Source organism: Cyanistes caeruleus, chromosome Z, assembly GCF_971803275.1.
Source record: "Cyanistes caeruleus chromosome Z, bCyaCae1.hap1.1, whole genome shotgun sequence".
Lineage (NCBI taxonomy): Eukaryota > Metazoa > Chordata > Aves > Passeriformes > Paridae > Cyanistes > Cyanistes caeruleus.
Window position 1 is genome coordinate 71316601 of NC_141732.1, and position 25659 is coordinate 71342259.

At 45.7% G+C, this 25659-nt stretch overlaps 1 protein-coding gene across 4 annotated transcripts in view; it reads left to right on the forward strand.

Annotated features, from left to right (window-relative positions):
- Nucleotides 1-476: 476 nt before the first annotated feature.
- The window catches only part of PDZD2 (PDZ domain containing 2), a 201780-nt gene continuing 176597 nt past the window's right edge, over nucleotides 477-25659 (forward strand). For all 4 annotated transcript variants that reach the window (XM_086870110.1, XM_086870111.1, XM_086870113.1 and 1 more), the window contains exon 1: nucleotides 477-592. The gene's annotated coding sequence lies outside the window, so the exon portion shown is untranslated. The remainder of the gene's footprint in view (nucleotides 593-25659) is intronic.

A 25659-nucleotide genomic window follows, 5' to 3' on the forward strand; every position in this document is an offset into this window, starting at 1 on the left:
GTGAACCTGAAAAAACAACTAAACACTTTAGAATGCAGTTTCATTTTGATAATCTTGAAGTTTCTATTAAAGGAAAAAAAACACAACTTTATTAAAATAGTAGAAAGGATCAGTTCAGATTAATAAAAGAAAAAAAAAAAAAAAGGGAGTAATTCACTGTTCATTTAAATCATCCTTGGAACTAGCACTGCCCGCTGAGCGAGAACCCAAGATAAAAGCGATACAAGGAAAACGTTTAAAGGACTTAAAAAAATCCCGATGTGCCCGAAAACACTAAATCCCTGTCAGAGAACAACGCCTGCTCGGCGGGGGCCGCAGATCCCAGGCAGCTCCTGCAGCGCCGGCCGGCCCCCGCAGCGCGGCCGGTGCCCCCGCCCGTGCCCGGCCCCAGGTGTCCCGCGGAGGAGGGAGCGAGCCCCGCCCGCCCCGTCGGGCCGCCCCTCGCGGCATCCCCGCGCTCCCGCCCCGCCGGGGCCGCCCCCGCCGCTCCGCGGGCCGGGCCGGGCGCACCAGGCGGCGAGGCAGCGGCGCCGGGCCGGGTGCGCCTGCCCCGGGCTCGCCGGGCAGGTGTCGGGGCCCCCGTCCCGCCGAGGTGAGTGGGGAGCGCGGCGCGGCTGCGGGCGGGGGCGGCGGGGCCGGGGCTGCCCCGCCGGCGGCTGCGCTCCCGCGGGGCTGGGCTGGGCGCTGCGCTCCCCCCGCGCTGCCGCAGCGGGACGCGGGGGCTGCATCGCCCGCACCTCGCTGTGGTCATCCCGCCTCGCCATCGGCAGCGGGGGCTTCGTGCCCCGGAGGACGGAGAGGTGCAGCCCCCTCGCCGCTGCCACCGGGGCTGCATCTGCCGGGGGCACTGGGTGCCTCCCCCGGATCCCTGGGGGCTCCGTCTCCTGCGGGAGGGCAAGGTGCATCTCCCCACCCCGGGGCTGAGGCTCTTCATCTTACCCAGAGTTGTTTGTGCGGGGTAGCAGCCCCTCCTCCATGTGTCAGAGGGGTGCCTCCCCCGTGATCTCTTGCGGGAGTCCGTGCCCAGGGGCCAGTGGGGTCCATCGCTCTCTAGGTCAATGGGGCAGGTGTTGATAGGGTCCGTCCTGCCGGGGCTTCGGGCGTTTCATTCCTCTGGTGGTCAGTGGGCCGTATCCCCTGATCTGCGGGTGCTTGTAGGGTCTCTGACCACCCCTCGCTCTGCTAATCCCTGCCTGCCGGGGGGGCGAGGGGCAGCTCCATCGCTTGCTGTGACACTTTGTCCTATCTCCCGGCGTGGATTAGGTCATGTTGTGACAGTGCCTGTTACTGTCTTGCGGTACAGCAGGACCCGGGGATGTGAGGAAGAGGGGTTGCTGTTGCAGAGAAAACAGCACCCACCCCCCACTTCCATGTACGCAGCAGTTTAATAAAATCAGACAGCATGAAGCATGTGGCCGATTTTCCCCTCCTAATAATCAGAAGGTAGCTCTCTGTGTCATTAAATACTCCCGTTCTCACAAAGCAGGCTGTGATACATGCGGTATTGTAAGCCGGGGAGCAGTTGTGGATGAGATATGTAAGGGGAAAACATCAGGAGCTGACCTCAAACTCTGAAGTTAACTGTGCTGCCTCTCCTTCGGGTGGCCCGGGGTACTCTCTTAACCTGTCTCAGTTTGTAACTATCTGACCATTCTACGTGGCCGTAAAAAAGTCTAATGCCCCTTTGCAGGTGCCATAAAGCTGTAAATGGGTTTGGTATAGCCCATCCCGTTAACCTCAGTGCTTCCCCTCGGTATCCTTTTAATGAACGGCAAGGCTCGTGTATTTCTGTAAACGGGCTGTCAAATCTTCTCTGCTTCTGCCTGGGAAAGAGCCCCGTGAAGCCTTGCTTTGTCCCAGAACTACCTTCACTCCCTCGTCCCTGGGGGCTGCTGGAGTTTTGGAGGGATTGACACAAGATGCTGGTGTGCTCTGGCCAGTGCAGAGGCAGTGGGTTCAAACACTGTCCCTGCGTCAGCTTCACTTTTTTAGTGAGGACATCAGGGCTTGTGCTTCGTTTCAGCCCTGTCAGAGGGGCAGCTGGCGTGGCTGTGAGCAGGTGTTACCAGAGTGCTCAGCCGCCTCTGCCTTCATTTTAAGGCAAACTGCAATGCTCGTACACCCTCTGCAACTCTCACTTTCATGTGCAGGATGCATGTCCTTGCAAATACCGTGCTAATCCCTTGGGATGACTCACAAACTTTTGTAGAGTGCTTTCTCCTTCTCTTGCATGGGTCTCTGCACTCGATGAATTATCTGGGTAGCCAAAGATCATGGCACGTGGAAGAGTAGCCTGCGATATTCCTGAGTTAATAATTTTCTGAAAAACAAAATGCCTGAATGCAAATAGAATGGAAAATGTATCTTTGAAGTATTTTTTTTTCTTTAAAATTACTCAGTGCCTAGCCTGGAGGAAACCTATTTTTTTAAACTTTTATAAAACTCAAGAACATTTTACAGAAGCGGGAAGGATTTCTTTTTCTTTTTTTTTTTTTTTAAAGTATTTTAGCTTTCATGACATGAGGGCTTTTCTATGCTCCCTTTGAAATGCTGACAGGTGAATGCCAGTGTAAAACTCTTGATGTGTGAGTAGATGTTTAGATGTCTAGTCTGGTTGACCAGCTTCTGAGCTGGCAAATGCAGCTGCCAGCAGCTCTGCTAGATCTGGGTCCAGCCAGGGATGCTCAGGATTCCCAGGGTGGAAATCAAGACACTGATTGTATCAAATGAGTTGAAGTAGGGAGAGAAGGTCAGAGTCCAAGTGGTGTTGCAAAGGATTTCCTAGGAAGGCAGAGAGCTGCAGCTGAATTGCGTGGCAGGTATCTACTGCAGGGGTTGTTTGGCAATGCTGGTGACATCAAACCTTGGTGTCATAAGGGTCAAATTTAAAAGCTATTGCATATCTTCATGATATTGCCATGGGTATTTTGCTAGCTTTTCAGTAGCTTTGTGAAATAGGGAACATCTCTGGACAGGATTTTGGCTGGGTGCAAGAGTGCACGCTTGTATTGGGAGGTAGGGAAAGTTTTAATATAAGGTCCATCTGCTTTAGCTCATCTGCAAAAGCATTGGGAAGTGCTTCCTGCCTTTAAAATCCAAGTCATGACATCTGTGGAAAAAAAAACCTTTTTTAAAAAATTGCAGTTCTTCTACACAGCACACTTTGTCTCCTGAAAGGACAGCTGATTTGCCCTGAATGAAGAGGTCTGGATTTCACTAGAGTAATATGTAAAAGGTCTTATAATGCAGGCACATTTCTAAACTGAATGTTGTTGCCAAAAGTAACTTCTTCTTTACTGTGACTGCTTCTTTACTATATTTGTACACATTTCTATACCAGCTAATATTTCTGAATGTTATTATTGTCTCCAGTACTGAACTTGTTCTCTTGCTGGATTTCCTGCAGGTGTTTGTGGGTGCTCTATGTAGCATTCTTACCTGAAATGAGTTCAAATCACTCATAAACTCTATTAGACAAATGCAGAAATTAAAAAAAATAAAAAGAAAAAAGTAGTTTTAACTGGGCAATGTTAAGTCAGGAAATACAAAGGCTGAGGCTCCAACAGCAATATTAACTTGGCTGCAGTACACATCCTGTAAGCTCTTTTATGACATACACCTCATAATGTAAACAGGAATAAGCACGTAGATTAACGCATGCAGAGAAGGAGTAGAAAAGAGTGTTTTTCTGAATTTGCCCCCCTTGTTTCTGTGGCAGCTGGGTCTTGCACAGAGCCTGGGAAAGCCTGGCACGGCCTTGCGCTGCGCTGGGCAGCGCGTCCAGCGCCGACTCAGGCGTACCCGGCTGCTGATGGAGTGAAAATGGCAGCAGCAAATGAGTAATCTGGGGTCTGTTTCTGTCAAAACAATAGCAGGGTAATGAGCTGCATTTTGTTCCGAGTTGTAGCATGTATGATCCTTGAGCGTTCCCTCTTGTGCCTCTCCCCACTGTCTGTCTGGCCCTGCTGGGGCTGCTGTGGTTGTAATGAAGTGCAGAGGCTTCACTTTGGTGAGCCTCAGCTTTCTGCTTCTATTACCCACGTGTTACAGTAACAGCTCTCCCGGCTAATTTTAACTAGATCATGTACAAAAGTGATTAAATGAATATTGTACTTTAATACAGATCTGCAATGGACCAAGCAGTATTGCTCTTTCTATGATGTTGTCTTAATTAAAAACTGTGTTATTAATATATTCCACTGAATTGATAAATTTAGCCTGAAGGTCAAATAGTCTAATATGACCTTGGCCGTGTCACAAGACATTATATCTTGTGCAGTTACCACTGTTCTGAGCTGGAGATTTGCATGCGATGTGGTGTCATCTAGGGCAGAGTCTGTGGTCCTTCAGCAGCAGCTTCCAGCAATGACAGAGGTGGTCTGGGTGAATAAAATTAATTTATGGGTACTCTCCAGGAGAAAATAATTATCCTTTTCTGTCTAAAAGGTGCTTCTAATCTAGTATCAGCACACTGATATTGCTGCCTTGCTGTGACATTGTAAAACTCTGCAAGGAAGGTGGGAGCAGCTGTAATACTGCAATCTTACACTTCTCCTGTTATACCTGCCTAATGGCACCTCCTCTTCAGTGCAGCCTCCCAAGGATGCTGCTGGAAGATTGTCGTCAGCCGTGCTCTTGTGCTTTGATTTCATTATTGTTCGATTTGGCCAGCATTTTGTTCACATTCTCTGGAGTGTTAGACAGTTTGCAAAGGGAGTCAGTAGCTGGGTGGATTACAGCACTTACAGTGTGCACTTAATCTAAATTTCTCTCTAAATGGAATTGTATTAAAGTAATTTGGTAAAACTTTGAAATTACAGTAAGGCTGCTTTTGATAATTGACTCCCCCCCCACCACCACCAACTAACAGTGTTTATTAAAATTATCATGACTAACACAAAATGGTTCAAACCAAACAGTGTGTCTGGATCCCACTGGCCATTTTTGCTGTGTGAGAAGAGAAGGTAGCCACCTCTTTGGGGTCTCACCATGTGAATGGCCAGCTGTCCCCTGTCAACTCTCACAAGTGGAACCTGCCAGGATTTGTGCTGGGGGACTTGTCAGAAAGAACAGCATTGAAAAATGAGGAAAAAACATGGGAAATGGTCTCTTAACTACATTAAAGTCTTGTGAAACTTCTGTCATTCTGCAAAAAAACCCTGTAATTTTTACACAGTGGAGCTGTCCTCCCTGACTCAGACAGCGAAAAAGACCTATTCAATGTTACATTTTAATCATATACAACACAAAGACTTTTGCTGTGCCATTTAAAATCCAGCTTTCTTTCAGGCTGTGTTCTGCCGGGATGTTTTCATCCAAAACGGACTGCTGAGGCTGACAGGAACAGTCTGAAAAAGCAGCTCTAACCTTCCTTCCTGACACTTCAATAGTGACACCCACTGTGGGAAACTAGGGCATAAATGCGTTAACACTTGTCACTGGGAAGAAAATCCTCTCCACGATGGGGACCAGAAGAGAGGGATTCCTAGATTCATGATACAAATTGGTTCATTATTTATTTCAATCAAAGTCTGGAGGTGCTGCTACAATGAAAAATTAAAGTGCACTTTACAGAATACGTGTGAGCTGACACCCTGCCAAACCCAAAGCCTTCCTGACCTACAAAACGAAGGAGAGCTTTGATGCTTGCTCCACTCTTTGCAAAGTCTCAGACAAACAGGCTTTGTCCAGAATTTTGACAGAGGTAGGACCTCCTGAGACAGATGCCAAAGCCACAGTGTTCACTGTTGCCTTCCAGGGAAAACATCCTGCTTTTGCCTCCTGGTATTACAGACCTGCATGAGAGCAGCCCAGCTGCTTGGTCTTCTGTAAATACTTTGGACTTCACTAGGTATCCTCTTACCCCTGCCACCATCCTGTTGCATGTTGTCTGTAAGTTTACCAATGCTCTCATCTTCCCAGATGGGTAAAAGACAGCTTGTTTCCTGCTGGAGCAGGGTTTTTCCGCTCCTCCAGCTGTATGCAAATACCACACTTGTATAAATCAGTAGCTGTGATCTGACTGAAGAAACACACTCCTGCTTCTGTCTCTGCTTACAGGGCAAGAGCAGTTGCCCGGTGCTGTGGGGAAAGTCTAGCTTTAATACTGAGCTGTGTATTTTACTGGATGTGCTGGTCTTAGTATCATAGAATGGCCAGGATTGGAAGGAACCTTAAGGATCATGGAATTCCAGCCTGCCTGCTATGGATGGGGACATCTTTCATTAGATCAGGCTGCTCCCAGCTCCATCCAACCTGGCTTGAACACAGCTTCTTTCGGCAAACTGGTCTAGTTCCTCGTCAACATCACGGAAAAGAATTTTTTCCTGATACCTAATCTAAATCCACTCTCAGTTTGAAGCAATACCCCCTTCTCCTGTCACTATGGGACTACAAAGTCTCTCTTCATCTTTCTTGCAGGTTCTCTTCAGGTGCTGGAAGGCCACAATTAGGTCACCCTGAAGCCTCCTCTTTTCCAGGCTGAACAACCCCCACTCTCTCAGCCTGTCCTCACAGCAGAGCTGCTCCATCCCTCTCATCATCTTCATGTTCCTCCTCTGTGCTGGCTCCAGCAGGTCCCTGTCCCTCCTGTGCAGGGACCCCAGCTCTGGATGCTCCAGCTGGGTCTCAGCAGAGCAGAGCAGAGGGGCAGAATCCCCTCCCTCCCCTGCTGCCCACGGGGCTCTGGATGCAGCCCAGGACAGGTTTGGCTCTCTGGGCTGTGAGTGCCATGGCCAGGGCATGTCCAGCCTCTCACCCACAGCACCCCCAGGTCCTTCTGGGCAGGGCTGCTCTGGGTCTGTTCATGCCCAGCCTGTGCTGATACCGGGGGCTGCTCTCACCCAGGTGCAGCACCAGCACTTGGCCTTGTTCAACCTCATGATGTTCCCATGGGCTGCTCCTCAAGCTTATCCAGGTCCCTCTGGATGGCTTCCTGTCCTTCAGGTGTGTCAAACCACCTCAGCTTGAAGGCTGAAAACCTGAAAGCTTGCTGAGGGTGCACTTGTTTCCTTCTTCTGTGTCATTAATAAAGATAATAAATCACACTGGTCCCAGTGTGGACCCCTGAGGGACTGCACTTGTCACTGATCTTCATCAGGACTCTGTGCCACCAACTACTACTCTCTGGATTCAACCTTCTAACCAATTTGTTATCCATCTAACAGTCCACCCATCAAACCCATGTCTCTCCAATTTAAAGAGAAGGATGTTGTGGGGGATCATGTCAAAGACTTTACAGAAGTCCAGATAAATGACATCTGTAGTCCTTCCCTTGTCTGCTGATGTGGTCTTTCCATCACAGAAGCTCACTGGGTCGGTGAGGTGGGACTTATCCTTGGTGAAGTTGTGCTGGTTGTCCCAAATCATCTCTTTGTCCTCCAAGTGCCTCAGCACAATCTCTGTCCCATGATCTTCCCAGGCACAGAGGTGAGGGTGACAGGTAATTCCCAGAGTCCTCTTTTTCCCCTTGTTTTAAAGATGGGTACAATGTTCCCTCTTTTCAGGTCAGCTGGGATTTCACCTGACTGCCATGACTTTTCAAATGTCATGGAGGGTGTCTTGCAAGCTACATCAGCCAATTCCTTCAGGGCTTTGGGAAGCACCTCACCGGGTTCTACGAACTTACATACATGGTAGTACATTATTTATCTACTTAGATTGGAGGAACTTTGGTCCCCCACAGTCTCCATCCTGCTGTCCATCCACTCGAGGGATGTGGGAAGATAGGTTGTCAGTGAAAACTGATGACTGAGATCTGTTGGGGTATGCATTTCTGAATACAAAGATCGAAAAGAGACTTAGAATCCATGGGTTTTGAGAAAGCTTCTGTCCAGAGTCTGCAGCAAAACACAAACTCCAAAGGCTCTGCTTTCTTAATGCCACCCTAATGGTCTGATGCACATGGTGCAGCTCCTTTGTGTCCCCTGTTCTGGGGAAGAGGGTGGATGGGACCCCTGGCAGCTACCTCTGCTCACTGTAGTGCCTGGCTGTCAGCCCATCAGCTTTAATCAAGGCTGGCAGGAGCTTCAATGGCAACTGACCTCATGTTAAAGACTAAAGTCCCTGTCTCATCTGAGCTCAGTTCCCTTTGTGAAGGATTTCAGATAACAAGTGGGACAAGTATTAAATTTTAACCATCTCTTCATCTTTAAAATATGAATCCTGTTCTTATGCTCTTACCTGTTTTCCCAGTGTGCCTGGGTTTGAAGGATTTTTACAAGTGATGACTACCTATCTCATGGTCATCCCAGATCTGTAGTGCCAGTTTCCAGTTTTCAAACCCTCCTCATGGGTGTTTCTGCTGGGAACATGCTCACCATATTTATCTGGGAATACAAATATGCTGAATTCAGGCCAGCTTTCAGTTTTCCTCCCAGGCTCTCAGCAGCATAGATTATGTTCCTCTTCTCTTAATCATCTTCCCCACCCTTTATTCTTCTGTACTAGAGAGTAACCTTTCTTCATATGGGTTGTATTTCAATCCTTGCCTTCTTGGGGTGAGGAGCTGAGCAGAGAAATGTCTTCATTGCTATGATGGGGCTTTTGCTGCCAGCTGACATGTGACACATCCTATTCCATCAGGAATCCATTTCCCCCCTCTTACGGAGTAGAAGACATCTTTCCCTTTATCTTCTGAATAAAGCTACGAGCATTTCTGTATGGGAAATCTGTCCCCTAGCTCAGCTGGAAATAAATAAATGCAGCAAACAAATGGGTGGCACCATTCCAAAATGCACAATTGTTCAGGTTGGTGCACTGTATGGTGTGAGAGGTGTGAGGCTCTGGGGACAGGGTGTGATGGGCACAGCTTGGCCTGCAGCCTTGTCTTTCAGGCCACATGCACATGCTCATCAAAGGATTTAAACCTTTGTGCAGTTAGTAGTCTGAAGTGTGGTGAATCACAGCTCCTGGACATGTAGGGTGGAAAGGACCTCCTGGATCACCTGTGCTGTATTTTCAGGAGGATCCTTCCTAGTTAAAGCATGAGTCGTGATTGCAAGATGTCTCATTTGGGTGGTTGAATAAAATTGCTGTCCTCTCTGTGAGACGTGAAAGTGTATTTACTAATGTGCCTGTAAATGTCTCAGCTGTGAGGTTATTATTTACTGCACTATTGTAATGCAAATGTTTGTGGTTATGTTTGCATTGATCACACAGAGAGTGCACACAAATTTTATTTCTTGCGGTATTTAGGCTTGCTTTTTTTTTTTTTCTTTCCTGGTGTATCTGTTCCGTTAGACACTATATCACAGAAATTGCTTGAAGTGTAATTGACTGTCATTCAAGTGCCATTTTACAATATAGAGCTGTATCAATTAAAAGATTCTTCCTCCTCCAATTAATTTTGATTCTTGGGGGTAGATAGCATTGTTTGTCTGCAGAACATTCCACTAAATGATTTGGTACTTTGTATATTCACTTACTTTTAAATATGTTCTATGTGAAAGGTAATGGCCTGTAGTTAAGCTGCAGAAAAGAACATTTATTGTCAGAGTCTTCTAGCTGGCTGTGCTGCTCCCAGCATGGAAGCAGCCTGAGTGCTCCAGTCTGATAGATCTGAAATCTCTGCTTGTACACAGCCAAAGAGGGGGCAGCTGCCCTCTTTTCATGTGCATCTAGGGTTGGGAGGTGGGAAAGGTTCAGGTGTCACAGTTGCAAGTTTCCTAATTGAACTGTTTTTTCAAGTTTGTCAGTCTGAAGACCAGTATTTCCTACATGACTCTTTTGTGGATGTGGGCAAGCATCAAAAATGGTAGCTCAGCTTGAGAAACATGGGGAAACTGTTTAGAACTGGTATTTCTTGTTTGGAGTGGTCCTCTAATGGAATTGCTTTTCAGTACATACAGACACTGGAAAAAAAGATCCTGTGACTAGGAAGCTTTAACTGGAGACAGCCTGCTTTGAGATTAATGATTTTATCTGTGGCCTTTTAATACCTCCTATAGATGGAATGATAGCTCAGGAGTAATCTCTCAGATGGGAGGCTGGAAGTCCTGCTGTTTGGGAGGTGTGATATGACATCTTTAGTGTCTCTCTTCAGTGTTAATTTGGGGTAACCCTATGTTGGGGTAAGGAATGGCCTTAAATTTGATGGAGCTTGGATTAGGTGCCAACTGCTGTAGGTATCTAATCTATAATGAGTAAAACTATTAGTCTGAGTCATGCAAGTACCCAAGGAAATATACATTGAACTTTATACATTGACTATTAGATAGTCAAGACATGAAGTTAGCTACTGGCAGTGATTCTGCCACGGGCTCATACTCAGGGATCTCTGGATCCATTGTTTTTTGCTTTGGGTGGATGGGGAGGTGTCTGTTCCAAGAACTACTGTAAGCTGCTAAAACTGATTATTTCTTTTTTTTTTTTTTTCAAACAAACTGTTAGTCTGCTAAAGCTGCACTTGAGGTTTTCTATGGAAGACTTAATATTTGCCTTGTTTTCCGTAATTGCCTGGAGTACACCTGGCTGCACTGACTGCCAAAAAATAGTTGGTATTTCAAGGCCACTGTGTGAGCTCTGAGTGTCAATGTGTGTGTAGGTTGTAAGAGTCAACGTCCCTTATTTTTTTGGGAAAAAAAAATCCATTTGGGTCCATTTCTACTAAATCCAGAACAAACCTGGAGCAAAACCCCATGTCTTTTACAATCATCTTTTTCTTTCAGCTCCCACTTCCATTTATTTCATGGCACTGTTGGCACTGCAGGGACAGTTTGCTCTTCCTCAACTGCACTCAGAAACTTTCTGTTTGCTGGGAGGTGCCCTTGGCAGTTCACATTGAGGAGCAAACTGTGATTTCAGTTTAAATGAACACTGCTTCTCTTAAATAAGAACTTGTTTAAATAAAGTCAGGTTAAAAACCAACTAAGAGTCTTTATGGAAGAGCTTCCAGCTTAAACATGGCCTGGCAGGGATGTGCAGAAGCTTGCCAGCATTTCAGAGAGGTGACCCTTTAAGGCAGCATCCCTGTCTCCTTGTCGAAGGTGCTCAGGAAAGAGCAGGTTCTCAGTTTCCCTTAAATACCACCAGATTTTGGAGGGATAGTGAGAAAAGTGGCCTATCTTGTGTTGATAAAAAGTGAATGCAGATTTTTTTCAGAAACCCATTTGTTTCACTGAAGAGCGTGTAGGAATAGTCATATCTGGTGTGGTGGGAAAGGCTTACTTTATTCAGTATAAAGAATAAGCAGCTGCTCATTCTGAGGGCTGGCATGCTTTCTTCTGGCTACCTGGTGGGTCAGGTATAAGCTGCTGCTCAGCCCAGGCCCCTGTCTGAAGTGGTGTCCCAGAGGAGTTGTGTGTCCAAGGGTGACAAGCCTGGAATGCTAAAGCCTCTCCTGTGCTAGCAGTGCTCTTGCTGCTTATTGCTCTGCATTGCAGGAGCCCAAACTGATATCCAAAATATGAGTTCCACCTGCCTTTAAGTTTTCCTGACCACTTTAGTATTTGTAATCCCCCCTTTACGCTCCTGTTGATGTGAAGAAAGGCAAAACTGGCAGGAGACCCTGATTATGTGCTTGAGAAGCAATTAAATGGTGTTGGAAATGCTGCCAAAACATGAAAAGCAAAGGGAAAGGATGAATCTGGGAAAAAAAAAATAAAATTCTGTTTCTTTTATTGTGTGTATTATTAATAGATAGAAAATTATTTCAGACAAAGCTGTGAATTTTGTTAGCCCTTCTAAAAACACTGATTTTTTTTTTCAAGCTTCCCTGTGAGTATTATGGCCAACCTCATTTCACAGCTAGATGTATTCATCTCAGTTAAATGCAATGGACAAAATCTACAAAACTCAACTGCTTAACATTATAAGCAGCTTGCATAAACATGAATTATTAAGGTCACAAAAGCTCCTAGAAACCAGCCGAAATGAGTGCACTGTTGCATTTCTTTTTTTCAAAACATGCATTAATTAATAAGGGGCTTAGTGCCCAGACTGTTTCTCCCCTCCACCCCCCTGCCTCCATCAGATTTTGCTTTCATCAAGTGGAGGGGAAAGTGTCACTTCTCTCTCTTCCTCCTCCCTTTTGTTTGGCTGGAGCACAGGAAGGTGCCAGACTTCATCCTTCACAAGCCAATCATTCACAGCTGTGATACCCTGAAATGCTCAGGCAGGTCCTGTTGGGGCTGTTACCACAGCAGCACGCCCTCCAGAGTGGCCAGGGGTTTCATTTCATGCCTTCTTGGACTGCCAGAATAGGAGCAGGAGTCTGAAGAAAGGCTGCCAGGAGTTAGAGAGCAGTCACATCCACATGTTTGGGCGGTGCAGAGAGGGCAGGGTGCTCACAGGAGAAAAGTGGAAGAGAAGAAGACAATGAGGGGATGGCCCAGTCTGTGTAGGTGTGGGCATCGTGCCATGTGTAGGTCCCCTCCACCTGGTGTGGGCATAGGCAGCACGTGGTGGCCGTGGGGGCATCAGAGCTGTAGAAACATTATATGGGAGCTCCTCTCCAGCCCAGGAAATAATTTCAGTGGTTTGAGTGAGAAAAGGGCTGCTGTGACTGAGCTGAGGGGCCAAGCCCTCCTTGTGTGCAGAGTCAAAGCACCTGTCAAGTTCAGCACTGGGAGATACTGACAGCACGGAGGTGAAGAAGACAAAAAGAAAAGCAGAAACAGAGTGGTGGTAATTTTAAAAATAATTAATTCAATTGTGCTGGCTGTAGAGGAGACAAGTCAGATTGTGTGGAGGGAAGAGGCTGCAGTGACCAAGTGGGAGTGGAAGGGAACTTCAGTGGTGGGTGCTGGTGGTAGGGGTGGGGGGGAAGGCTGAATCTCGTGCAGCTTACACAGGAAAAAGCAGCTCAGATGAGAGAGCTTACTCGTGGGACTCTTATATGTAGGAGAGAGGATGCCCCTCTCATCTTTTGTGTATAAGATGGTTGAGCCTGGGTATCCTGGAGAAAGCAAATGGCTTGAGACTTTCTTACCTGTACTTTCTTACCTGTGTACTGTAAGTGAACCCCCTAAGGCTGACACCTCTTTGTGCCTGTCACATGTCAGTATGGAGAAGGTGGGGACAAAGGCTCATGGTTGGCATCTCTGCTGTCTGTGGTCCTGCCATCTGCAGAAGAAACTTGCAGGGTTTGGATTATTGAATCCCAGCAAATCTTGACTTTTGGCCTTGCTGTGACTCCATTTTGCTCAGTGCCCTAATGAAATACAGCTCAAATGCCAAGGCATCTCATCTGTTCTCCTAAAAATCTTCCCAGGTACCACACATGTGCTTTATCTGCAAGGAATCCAGTTTCTGCAGCCACCAGAGAAACAGTTCAAGGAGACACAAATGATAAAGGCATTGCTCAAATGCTTCTGCTCTGGGGTGGGTACCTAGTTTTAATTTCCCAGGCAGCAAAGAGGTTCTTTGGGATGAGTTTGGGGGGAGGACCTGATGGGACACAAAGGTCATAGTGCAAACATTCCTCCCAGAGAAAAATGTTTATTGGGCCTGCCTTGTTAAAAAATCAATAAAAATATTTGTACCATGCTTCATTTAATCATGGTTTTTGAAAACTAGCCTCATCAGAGGCTGCTTTTGATATATAATAAAAAAACTCTAAGCAACAAAGGAAGCTTTAAAAGAAGCAAAGACTTGACATATTTGTTAATACTCAGGGTAGCAATGCATTAATTTTAAGGCATGCTTTTTTTTTTTTTTAATAAAATGAGGACACTAATTAAAATTAATCCATTTATAAATCTTTCCACATCCAATTTTAAAGCGTAAATAAAACATTTGCCTTGTCTGTCCCTTTTCTCATCCTAAGACAATACAGACCATGTAACTTTTAACTCTTTATGGTAATGAGCAGATAAAACTATCTTAAATGATTTGCTAAAAGGTATAAAAAATTGGTGGCACGGTGGAGATGTCTTTTAAAGTGCAGGAAGGATGGCAGTGAAAATGTTGGGAGTGCCTAAAAATGGATTTTAATGTTTGCCTTTGGGATCTGCAAACCCGAGCAATTTCTTGCCCAGGCTGCTTCCCTGTCCTTTATTCCCACCCCTTTCACAAAAATGAGCTGTCTGGTGGCTGCCTTCCTTGATCTGCCCTTTTCAGTGTGATAATTTGCATTATAAAATACACAGGGATGAATTTACTCCCGTTTTACTCCCCAAGTCAGGCAGAATTTTAATGGGTGAGATTGGAAAAAGAGAGGTGGTGGAGCAATGCACGAATATGCCACATTGGATTAGGTTGTGATTTAAATTTTTTTAAAAAAGAAAATAAAATGGGGGCTTATGGCAAAGAAATGCTTTGAAGTTTTAGTTCTATGACACATGAAACTGCAGTGTTGCCAATGCTGAAGGTATTTTCTGTGCCTTGTTTAGAAAGGAGGCTAAACACGACCTTGGGCCCCTGATTCTTGGTAGCTCCTCAATGTATGTTAATTAGTAAAGGCTGTGAGAAAAGTAGTACAGCTGCTGAGGGAACTATACATTCTAATTTTTTAATGTGTTCCAGATATTATCAATTGTGCCTACAGATCTTTGGTGCAGTTGTGGCTGTGTGGAGGTTGCACAGTAAGGCACTTCAGTATAGGGTGCTGGCAGATCTGCTACCCCCTCCTGCCAAAAAATCCCAAACAACCAAGAACCCCCTATAGGTGATACTTTAACCTGAGCTGTGTGTCTCTGCTTTGTCTCAGGCCATGCCAAAGTGAAGACAGCACGGAGCAGGTCTGTTGTGTGTAAGGATGCTCCCCTCTGCTTTCATATGCAGATTTTTAATAAAACAAGTATGCATCTCTGCTTCTTGTCATTCCTGTCCCTGGGAAATTTCATGTCCCTTACTATCTTCTATCAGTTTTCTGCTCTTTGGTTTTGATGTCTGTTCTTTATAAATCTTCCTGAAATCTGCCTGAAATCTGCCCAGAACTGCCCCCACTCCTCCTTGGCAGGACTAAAGCTCAGCAGCTGCAGACAAAGTGAAGGTAAGATGAGAAAAATTGCAGATCCTCAGAGAAAAATGTGCAGACCAAGGTTATGCTGCCTTGGGAAGGGGCAGCTTGCTATGGTCCTCCTACAGACACAAGTGGGCAAGGATTGGTGGATTAGCAGATTGAGAGTTTAGATTGTTGTTTCCAGCAGCGTTTGCACTCTAAACATTTATCCACGGTGCACAAGAGCATTGTTCCACCTTTCCCAGAGAAGTTGTGCCCAGGTAGAAGGTTTGAGCCCCCCTTCCTCCCAAGGGTAATGGGATTTAGATTTGTGATAGCAAGTTTGTGGCTCTTAAACAAAGTTGCTGAGACCTGCTGTTTTAAGCTGTGCTACAGGTAATCAGTCTCCTTTTGTGAAAGCATAGAGAGACAGATGTTGCAATTGCAGGAGTTAAGGCTCCACTGGCTGTTTGCTTGAGGTGTTCTTTCTCTGTGGGTGCTGTCGGGGGAGGTGGGGGAGTTCAGGAGGACACAGCTGGACACTCACCCTCCTCATCCCCAGAAAATGAGAGGATTTCTCCTTGCAGAAAGCAGCTTCTGCATGGGGCTGTGGAGGGCTTGTTTTTGTCCTGTATGCTCAGTTTTCAGTTTTAAAGTGCTGTGCTTCCAGCTACAGATTCAGAACTGCAAACCACCCACTGTACAGCCGCTAATGCACAGATTATCTCCACAGCCAACAGCTTTAAGTAATCAAACAGAGATAATTTTACCTCTGTGACCCAACAAATAAACACCAGAATCAGGAAAAATCCTTTCGCCCACACAATCCTACCCAGGCTCTCAAGGGCAGTGAAGAGTTTGATCAGAGCCCACAGAGGTGTCAAGGTTTGTCCCGTCCTGGATCGATGGTGAGCTGGCAGTGCAGTGGTGTGGGGTGCTCTCAGGAGGTGACCGCGCTCTGTAACCTGATGAGACCATCTCTTGCTGCTGCAAAAGACATTAAATGAGTAGAGCATACACTGGAAGTTGTGTTTGCAGCCCTGCTTTCACAGGAAAAATTGTGGCTTGGAATGGCTTTTGTTAATGACTTCAGCCTTTAACTTTCTGTTATTTGGAAGAACACACATTTCTCACAGCTATCAGAGGTTTAGCACCATTACGAAAACACAACTGTTACATATTGTAACATTGCATCTGTGGCTTCTTTCTGACTGACCCATCGCCACCAGTGTTGAGAAAGACAAGAATTGTAGCCCAGAAGTCATATCAGAAAATATTTTTTGCACTTTAAAAGTCTGTTTCATTTTGTTTTTATTTCCCAGATCAGCCAATTGTGACCATTTTCTTAGAAATGAAGTCTCGGTGGTTTTTTGTGTTAGTAAATTTTAGTTTCTCCGTGCTTCTCTCATTTTCCCTGCCCTTTCCCCCTTTGTTCTAGTAAACTCATTTCCTTATTCCTGTTATTAAGGATACTTAACATGTTGTCGTTGGGAAACAGCACTCATTTCTTCATAGAAAGAAGCTGCTTAATGTTTCATGTGTTGCAGTGAATAATTAAATAAAGAAAAATGTATTAGCCCACAAAACTAGTTGGCAGCTGAAAGGAAGAAAGCATTTGCAGTCTGCTGGGAAAGTGACACTCCTGTCCTGGTGTCTTGAAGCATAAGGGTAAGGTTTAAAAGTGAATAGGTCTGGCATGACATCAAAAAAATCTGGATTTCTCGACTTAACATGCACTTACAACATTAATCTTTAATTGTCATATTCTTGAGCTACTGGCTGTGAGATCAGACCTGGAATTGGTGGGGCTAAGGAAAACCAGGCTGGTTGGTGGAATGAAATGTCAGCAAGGACCACGACCTTGTGAACTGTCAGGGATGGAAAGGCTGTCAGCACTCAGGCAGGCAGGGGGCCTGGCAGCCTGATAGTGTATGGCATGAGCAGTCTCCACATAAATAAAGGGTTTTATTGCCCTTCATAGTCCTTTTCACCCTTTCTGCGCTGTACAGTCATTGCCCCTTTGCTTTTGATTTTATAATGCATCTTGAAACATAACTGTAGGGCTCTGCAAAAGTGGGGTGAAAGACTGGGCAGATGGGAGTTGGGAGAAGGCTGACTGCTCCCAATTGATCTGAACAAACCATGGAATTTTTTTCTTTCCAAATGAAAGCAGAACTGAGCTGTAATTTTGCAGTGACCTTTGCAGTTTTACAAAATGGGATTAGACACTTGCTATCCTCGTGGCAGAGGGAGCCTTGTTCCAACAGTAATTCAGGGCCCAGTTACAAACTGGGATCTGTGCTGAGTCTTTCTTTACGTCCTTCCCATCTGTTTTTTTCTCTCACTTCACATATAATCTCAAATGGATAACATGCTTTAGTAGACTTTACTGAGACCAGAGACAGAGAGTTGTGCAGAGCAGGAGCTGCCTGTGCCATTGGACATCCCATTGGATTTGGTTATTGTTGGTCTCAGCAGCTCAGGTAGGAGGAGCCTTTGAGTTCTTTTTGTGGCCCTGTGTGCTGGGCTTTGGAGGCTGGATTGAATAATTTGTATCTGCATCATGCAATTGCCTTTTGCATTTTCTCTTCTGTATGTGATCTACAGCTCTGGCTGTGGTGGGGACACAGTGAGCAGGACTGCAGGGATGATGTGGATCTGGTGTGCTTGATACTCACCAGAGCGACTGCTCAACAACCAGAGAACATCTCACAGCCCTCCAGCCTTCACGTGCTCTGCTGCTCTGCCAGTGTGACTGGCCTGACCTCTGCTCAGAGTGAGAGATTGGATCCAATTCAGCTTGTAGCAAAGTTGGGGGGAGGCCCAGGGAGCTGTTGCAGCAACCAGGAGAGTCTCCAAAATGTGGCAAAGGGGACTTTTAATTTCCAAAATGACTGTCTTGTCAAGGGTTGGGCTGTACCAGTGCTGTTAACTCTTCTCCTGGGTTATCTAACTACTGCTGAAGTTGTGACCTTTTAGATCATGTCCACCAATTCTTCTCTTTAAATTGACAGACTCTGCACTGAATGGCTCATACTTGGTAACACAGATACAGAAGAAAAAAACTTTGAGAGGAAATGTGTTTTTTAATTACAATGTCATGCACCACATCTTTGGTAGCTCATCAGCTTGTGATGGGATGTATGGCAGAAAGGATAGTGCCATTTTAAATGTGCTGCTTATTTCACTGGCTTAGACCTTTCCTGTAGACTTGATTCAGCAAGGTAAATAACCACACATCTACTTTGAATTGCATGAATACTACTACTGAAATTAGCAACACTCTTCCCGCGGTTCATTTAGGATGCATGGTTGCAGCTGACCCAATTCCTGCTGAAATAAGTGGAAGAATTTCCCAGTATTCTGTAAACACAGGTCAGATCCTAAATCCGTTTAACCCTTTGGGTGCCTGCACTGGTATCTGCTTACCACAGTGTCAGGATTTGGGAGTGGTACAAATGCTGGTATGCATTGCATTGACCCGAATTTTTTCCTTAAGTTGCACCAAAAGAGGAGCTCTCCTCAGCCCCAAACACTTTGCAGTTCATCTTCTGATGCTTCTCTGTGTTGCTGTCTGATTCCTCCCCTGCCTTGGCCACTCTTGATTTTATTCATCAGAATCTGCATTTCCCCTGTGCACGAGTAACAAGCAGGAGGAGTCACTGCACTCGAAAGTCAGTAAGAGGGCAACGGCAGCCAGACCTGGAAATCCAGTAACCCTGGTACCACTGACCTGAGGATTAAACCCTGCTCACTGAAACATGAGCCCAGGCTGCCAAATTGCCCGTGATAAGCTCTAAAGAACTGGGAATAAAACCGTGCCTGCATCTATTTTCTTTGCAGCAACTTTTTAGCTGGAGGCTCATAACTGGCTGCAGCAATGTGAATAGAGAGCCCCTGCAAGAGACCTGGCAGCGCTCAGCTGTGCTCCAGGATCCCATTCTTGGGGCTTTGTTTGTTTGTCGTCTGGATTAAGGGGATTAAAGACTTACCCTTTGTACAGCCTTTCAAATAATAACTTGTTTGTGTTCCTACTGCATGTCAGCAAAGGATTCCCCCCAGCTCCTGATTTCATGATACAAGTGAAGATCTGAGAGTGGTCAGGCTCATGTAAAGTTGTGTCTTGTGCTTTGAAGCTCCATAAATTCAACTCAGTGCTCTGTTCTCTGCTTTGTGGTGTTGCTGGGACCAGGGCAGGGTACCTGCTTCAGACCCCTGTCCCAGGAACTGGGAGCTGTCATGTTGGTGGGGGGGGGTCACATTCTGAACTGCCAGATCCTTGTCCAGCTGTTGCTGCTACCTCTGGGCTGTGCTTTCTGTAATCAGAAATAAAAATCGTCTGCCAGATGGGACCCTGCTGCATGTCAGCCTGACGCTGGCTGGCTGTGGCTGTCCCTTTCCTCCTGCTCCAGAGTGGCTTTTCTAAGCAGGTTTCAGAGGTTTGTAGTTCACACTGTAGCCCTTAGAGTGAGTGGAAGTGGCTTTTTTGAGATTCTTTTGTGATTTTTTTGGGGGATTATTCCAACAGTGACTAAAATTTTCAAAAGCATCTAAGTGATTTAACAAATTTATTGGCATGTGCAAAAACAGGAATAAGGAAGACTCAAGAGCTGTCTTTAGCTTGAACATTATTCTTCTACTCCTTGTGCATGTTCCAGATGTGATTAAGGGAAGACCCAAGGGCACTTTTGGGACCAGCTGGTCCCACCTCAGGTATATCATCTGCAGGGATGGCCAGGACTTGCTTTCCTCAGTATGGTGCAACATGGTCTGCATGGTGCTGCATGGTCTGAGAGATGCCCAAGAGACAGACAGGCAGATACAGAGATGCAAGTGGCCCTGGCTTTAGGATCTTGTCCTTGCAGCTGCTTCCTTGCAAATAGCACTGAACTGAAAGATGCTCTGTGTGGGGGTGGGAGTTTTGGGGATTGGATTCTTTGTGGATGAGAGGTTACGGTGATGGGAGTCCTTGGGTTGAAGTGTGTGAGGAAAAGGCTTTCCTCAGGCAGTTTGCTCCCTGGCAGGGAGGCTGACCCACCTGTTTCCCTCGTGGGTAAAAGCAGTTCAGTTTTGTGAGTGCATTTCTGGAGATATGGCAGTGCCATAGGATTCCAGCAGACACAACAGTCAGCATGGCACTCTGCAGACACTTGGTGGGAAAAAATAAAATCCATAATTTTATTATTTATCTTCCTGTTCACAATGGACTGGATGTAACAAGGATGATACAACTTTATCATCTGGATCAGGTAACAGCTTTACCATCTGGAGTGCCATCACATTCAGTAACTGTTTCCCCCTCCAACAAACTACAGCTCTTTTCTAGATAGAGCAGCCAGTGTAAATTGTAATTTAGAAGCTACAATACCTAGAAAAGCCATGAATCTACAGTCTGTATCCAGGAGTCTGCACTGTCCAGCCATGCTCGGGACACCACTGTTTTCCCTCCAGAGACAGCACAATACTGTGTCAGCCTATAACAAAGATTCTTACCATCAAGGACTTTAGGGAAATAGCTTTTGAAAGAACTGCCTGAATATTGCTTAAAAATGTACTTTAAAGAGAATCCTTAATCAAAGTGATGTAACAACAGGAGTATTTACTTTTCTACTTGACCCTGGAACAGATAAGTCATAGAAAGTTAACCATTTTTCTGCATTTTAGAGGGGATTTTATCTTGCAAGAAATTTGCCCTACCCTACTTAAACATAGAAGATGTGAGTCCCCCTTGTGTCTTCTGCACAGCAAAGGCAATACAGACTGAGCTTGAGCAATACATGCTAAATTTGCCAGCAGTTCTTCACTGCAATAAATACCTCTTGCAACACAACACCGAAATCTGTGGATTGCAAGCCTGTGCTTTCTGGAGTATAATATACTTCATCCACTCCACCAAATGCCCATAAGGAAATTGTAAATGAAATCAAACCACAATATATGAGAGTGAACTTGCACAGACAGTTGATTTAGGACACAAGCACCTCTTTCTGGCTTCTGACTGTACAATTTTCAGAAGCAATTCACAGCAAGTATGTAATAGTCAAACAAGTTGGGTTGGACATTAAGCTATGTGGTGGGTAACATGAAGAAATAGTTAGAAATGTGGTTACAAATGTGAAACTTTATCTTTGGAAACTCTGTGTAGCATTTCTGAGAGCTCCACTTGACCTACGACTGCTGGGTAGAGGCAGTAAAAATGATGTAAAGGCAGTGAAAATGAATTAATTTGAAAAGTCTAAGTGAATGTTAATAGGACCTGCTATATTCAACGATTTGCAAGCGTGTCTGGCATTTATAGATGAACTGTGCTGTTTGTTACATATTACATTAAAGAAGAATCCTGAACCAACATATCAAAATGTCAAACTAACACAGCATTTTTATTTGATCTCCTTTTTTGTTAAAATGAATTATTGATAGCCTTTCCTGTGGCTGACAGGAGAGATTTCTGACTTTTATTTGCATACTAGATCAAATCTCCTATTCCTTCTGTAGACAGAGGTCTTTACAACAATATCTAGATGTGATATGTGCAATTGCAGAGCTTGGATTCTTTCTAGCAGGGAATGTTCTCCCCACCCATCCCGTGCTGCTGTGATTTCTTAAGCTGATATTTTCATTGGACGTCTTTAAGCAAATACACAGCCCACCCTGGAGCCAGCGGTCAGGACGAGGGTGCGATGGCTTTGTGTGGGCCCACAGACCACAGTGGTGGGTGTGCAGCTCCACAGAGGGATCTGGAGCTGATTTCCCAGGATCTGTGGAGAAAAACCCATTTGTCTTTTCAGTGATGTAGCTTGGAGAAGGTGTTTTCCAGCGCAAGGTTAGATTTATACTGTGTTTCAGGGAGATGGGTTGTATGGTTCTGGAGGTTTTGGTAGCACCAGGGGATAACAACATCTCTGTTACCCACCATCACCTGGTTTGGACATCAGCAAAGCCTTGGTCACAGCAAGAACTCTCAGCTGCTCTCAGTTCCCTGGTTTGCAAAACTATTTCTTTTAAAGTGTCACTCCAATTACAGTTCCAGCAGTCATGTGCTTCTTAGGGATCCACCTCACTCCTGGATCTTGGCAGCCCCCAAACCCTTCTGCTGCACTTCACCTACAGATGCAGAAATGGTTTTGGCTTTTTTTTTAAGGTCAGAAGTCTCTGCCAGAGAAACAAAGCTTCCTCCTCATGGCCTCCTGTTTATCCTGTTTAGCATTTTTAATTGCATCCAAAAGATGCTGCTTGAGTTTGGCAGCTGTTGGGAGTCTTCCTCCAACATCTTTGGGTTTATTCCGGCGCAAGAAAGGATGGTGCAAATCGTAGCCCTAAGGCTTGTGAAGGGTTTTAGATTTGCATGGATTTAAATTGTTTCACTTGGTTTAAGTCAGAATAAATTGACTGGAAATGCGGGTGAGGGTGGCCCTAGGCAGAATGCTGCATGGAGGACAGAGGGACACACAGTTATCTACTTATACACCCCCATCCCCACGTGCGTTTCTGTTGCCTGTATCCCATTACAAATCTGAGAAACACATCTCCCTCCCTGCAGTTGTGGAATGGGGGACCAGCAGCCCTTGTCTTTCTGTGCCTCCAAGGAGATGCAAAGCCTGTGAGTGCTTTTCCCTTCCTTCTGCTGTCTCTCAGCCAGCAGGTCTGTTAGCTTTCTTCATGCTTTAATCAGGTTTTTTCCTCTCCGTTCTGCTGACCCAGTTTAGGCTCTTTGAAGGCACGGCAGAGCTCCCCGGCGGCTGCGGCTCTGCCTTCGGGGGACGTGGATGGGCGGTGGAGCTGAGCAGACAAAACGGCAGCAGCAGCACTCAGCCCAGGGGAGGAGGGTGGTTTTGGAGGTGTAGGTCTCCTTGGCTGGTTCCCCTGGGCACATTTGGGTGCATGTTTTTCTCTCTTAACTGCTGTGTAGGGTGTGCTGTTGTTTTCTGTTTGGTTGTTTGGGTTTTCTATTTAATCTCTCTCTTTTTTTTTTTTTTTTAAGAAAAGAAGAGTGGTTTCATTTCAAGGCTGCTGGAGCAGTCTGCAGTGGGGCTTCAGACACGCGTGCTCACACTTTGTGCCTTAATAGCACCTGACATAACCTGGTCACAGGCACAAACCAGGCAGAGATTATCCATCCCCCGCTGCTGCTCGGTCCCCTCTCCTGTCCCCTTCATGTAGGGCATCCTCTATCTCAGGCAGCATCCCCTGCCAGAATCCCTTGAGGAGCCTGAGGGCAGCCCTGACTGCCTCCCCTTTTTATCCTGGGGTCTCAGTTTTGTGTTCAGGTGCTGAATTTGGGGCGAGTGTGGCGCTTCTCTGTGTGTGGGTGGGGATGCCGGCTTTGCTCCGACTGCACAGGGATGATTGCAGCTCTGCAGTAATAATTACGTGAGCCAGGCTGAGGAGTGATGGTAGGGGAAAGGATCTGCGTGGTGGGATGACTCAGGGGTGGGGTGATGCAAGCCTGGGGCCTGACTTTCTCATTGCAGGCTGCAGAAACTTCTCTCCAAAAAGCTGGCGTCTAGGCTGGGGAATGATTTACCACATGGACACCAGTATCCATTCTCTCTGCTTGGCACTGGCCCCACTTTTTACTGCAAAAGCCTACAGAAAAAGCATGAGACCATTTGTTTTCATGGCTTTTTTTTTGGTATGTGGTGGTTTCCTGCCTGGCTGAAGGATCTCAGGTGGTGTAGGAGGAAACTGAGAACCTGTCCTCATGAGATGCTGTTTGCAATGAATTCATTATTCCCTGACAGTTTACCTTTTGGAACTTTCATTACAAATTGATTTTATCTCATCCCATGTCCCAGTAACCAAGAAGAGTAATTGTGGCCTGCATCCAAATTTACTTTAACCTGGGTGAATCTACCCATGTAGACATGCTTTGGGATCTCAGAGGGTCTTCATTATAAATCTGGTCTGGTGCTGTGCCAGCCTTTGACTGACCCTTCAGCGCAGGAGACACCACCTTGTGTTTGCTTTGCCATACTTACGACTTTTTCATGTCTGGTAGGTCCTGTCATGTGGGCAGGAGGTCACCCAGATGGGGACTCTGTGTAGCTGCCCTTCTGATAACACTCGTGGTCTTGGCTTTCTGCACACTGTTGCTTGATTTGTGGTCAGAGACTGTTCATAGCCCATCTCTCCTTCTCCTAAATGCTCCTTTAGGTCCAGCCACTCAACCCCGTAGGAAAGGGCACAGAAAGATGGACTTCTGGGTCTGCCTGATGGTTGGCAAGTAGAAACCAGCTTGTTCCAACCTAAGGCATTTCCCATATGAGTGCAGTTCAGGCTCTTTGTATGGACAGTTGTGTGTAGGTTCTGCTGTGTAGAAGATGCCATCTCTGTGTATTAAAGCAAAAAGTGCTTTTGTATCTGTTCTACAGATGATATATTCTTATTTTTGTAACCTCTCTTTTTGCCTGTCCCTTGTCTCCTCATACATCTTCATGGGAGCTAATTTTAAACACAGGACCTCTTTCTTCTTAATGCCATGGCTGGTTTCCTCATGCATATTTGTTATTCTGTGAATATAACAGGGAACTTCTGAAAACTAGTGTGAGTTGTATTTGTTAAAGTGGGGAGGTAATGGCTCTGGAAGTTTTCCCACGAGGTTATTTTGGTCCTGGCCCTCAGGAGCAGAGCTGCTGGCAGGGTTGGGCTGTGCCAGGGCGCCTGGTGGTTTGTGGTACACACACACAGGCTCTGCAGCAGACCCCTGGCTTCATTTTCACTTGAGATCGTGCCAGGATTTAAGCTCTGCAATGAAAGAAAGTGCAAAAACCCTTCTCTACACACATGGTAGTAATACTTTAAGTATATTTATAGAAAGGGCTGGTATTTTTCCCTGTTGGTATTAAATTGTTTTAAGAAAGATAGAAGTGTTACTACAATGCAGTTCTTCATCTCCTCAGAGCATTTATTCTCTGCTGTCTAATAACCCCATGTGATAATGGTGTTGTATGGTCATTTTTGGAATGTGACTCTCCTGTGGTCTAGGCACAGGTCTTGGAAACCCCTCTGTACCACCATATTGCTCCACCTGAGGGATTATCAGTGGGGTTGGTGTCCAACAAAAACCTGTTTGCTGGATGCAGGTTTGAGAGCTTTGTGGGGCTAATGCTGAACATCAGAGCTAAGATGTGGCATTGCTTTTGGACTGATCTTGGATGGACTCAAGCAGAGCCAAGCCCTGAGACTAGGTGCTTTACAGTGCCTTCACAGCAGAGGAGAATAGTAGGAACAGCAAAGCTCTTCTGCTAGTGTATTAGTGCTTTAATTTTTAGTAATTTCTCCAAGAATCAGCTGTTTATGTTTTTTTTTCCCCATGTGCAATATCTGACTTCTTAAAAGCAGAGGCTTGATTTCTTGCAGGCTGTGTTTTCTGTGGTTTTATTAATTTCATCAGTATACAGGTGTGTGTATATATGTGTGGTCATCTAACCAAAAATAAATGCTGCCAGAGCTTTTGCTCCTGCATTCAGGGCATAAAAACTAGCAGTGCTTTGGGCAGTTCAGGTAGCCTAGAAAAGATGTCTAGAAAAATCCACTCATCTGTTCCTTCAAAAAGCCACCTTTCTTTTTGAGCAGCTCAGACATGCATTCAGATATATAATACAGGCAGCAGAACTGAGCTGAAATTAATCCAGTCTGTAGTTCCTACAGTGACAAAACGTCTGGAAAACTTAGTAGCAGCTTGCCCCAAGATGGCACTCTGTGTGCATGTCATGCTAAAATAATCTTGTGGTTCTGGAAGACCATCTTTGTGCACTGCATGTGTCTCTTCCTGGGGA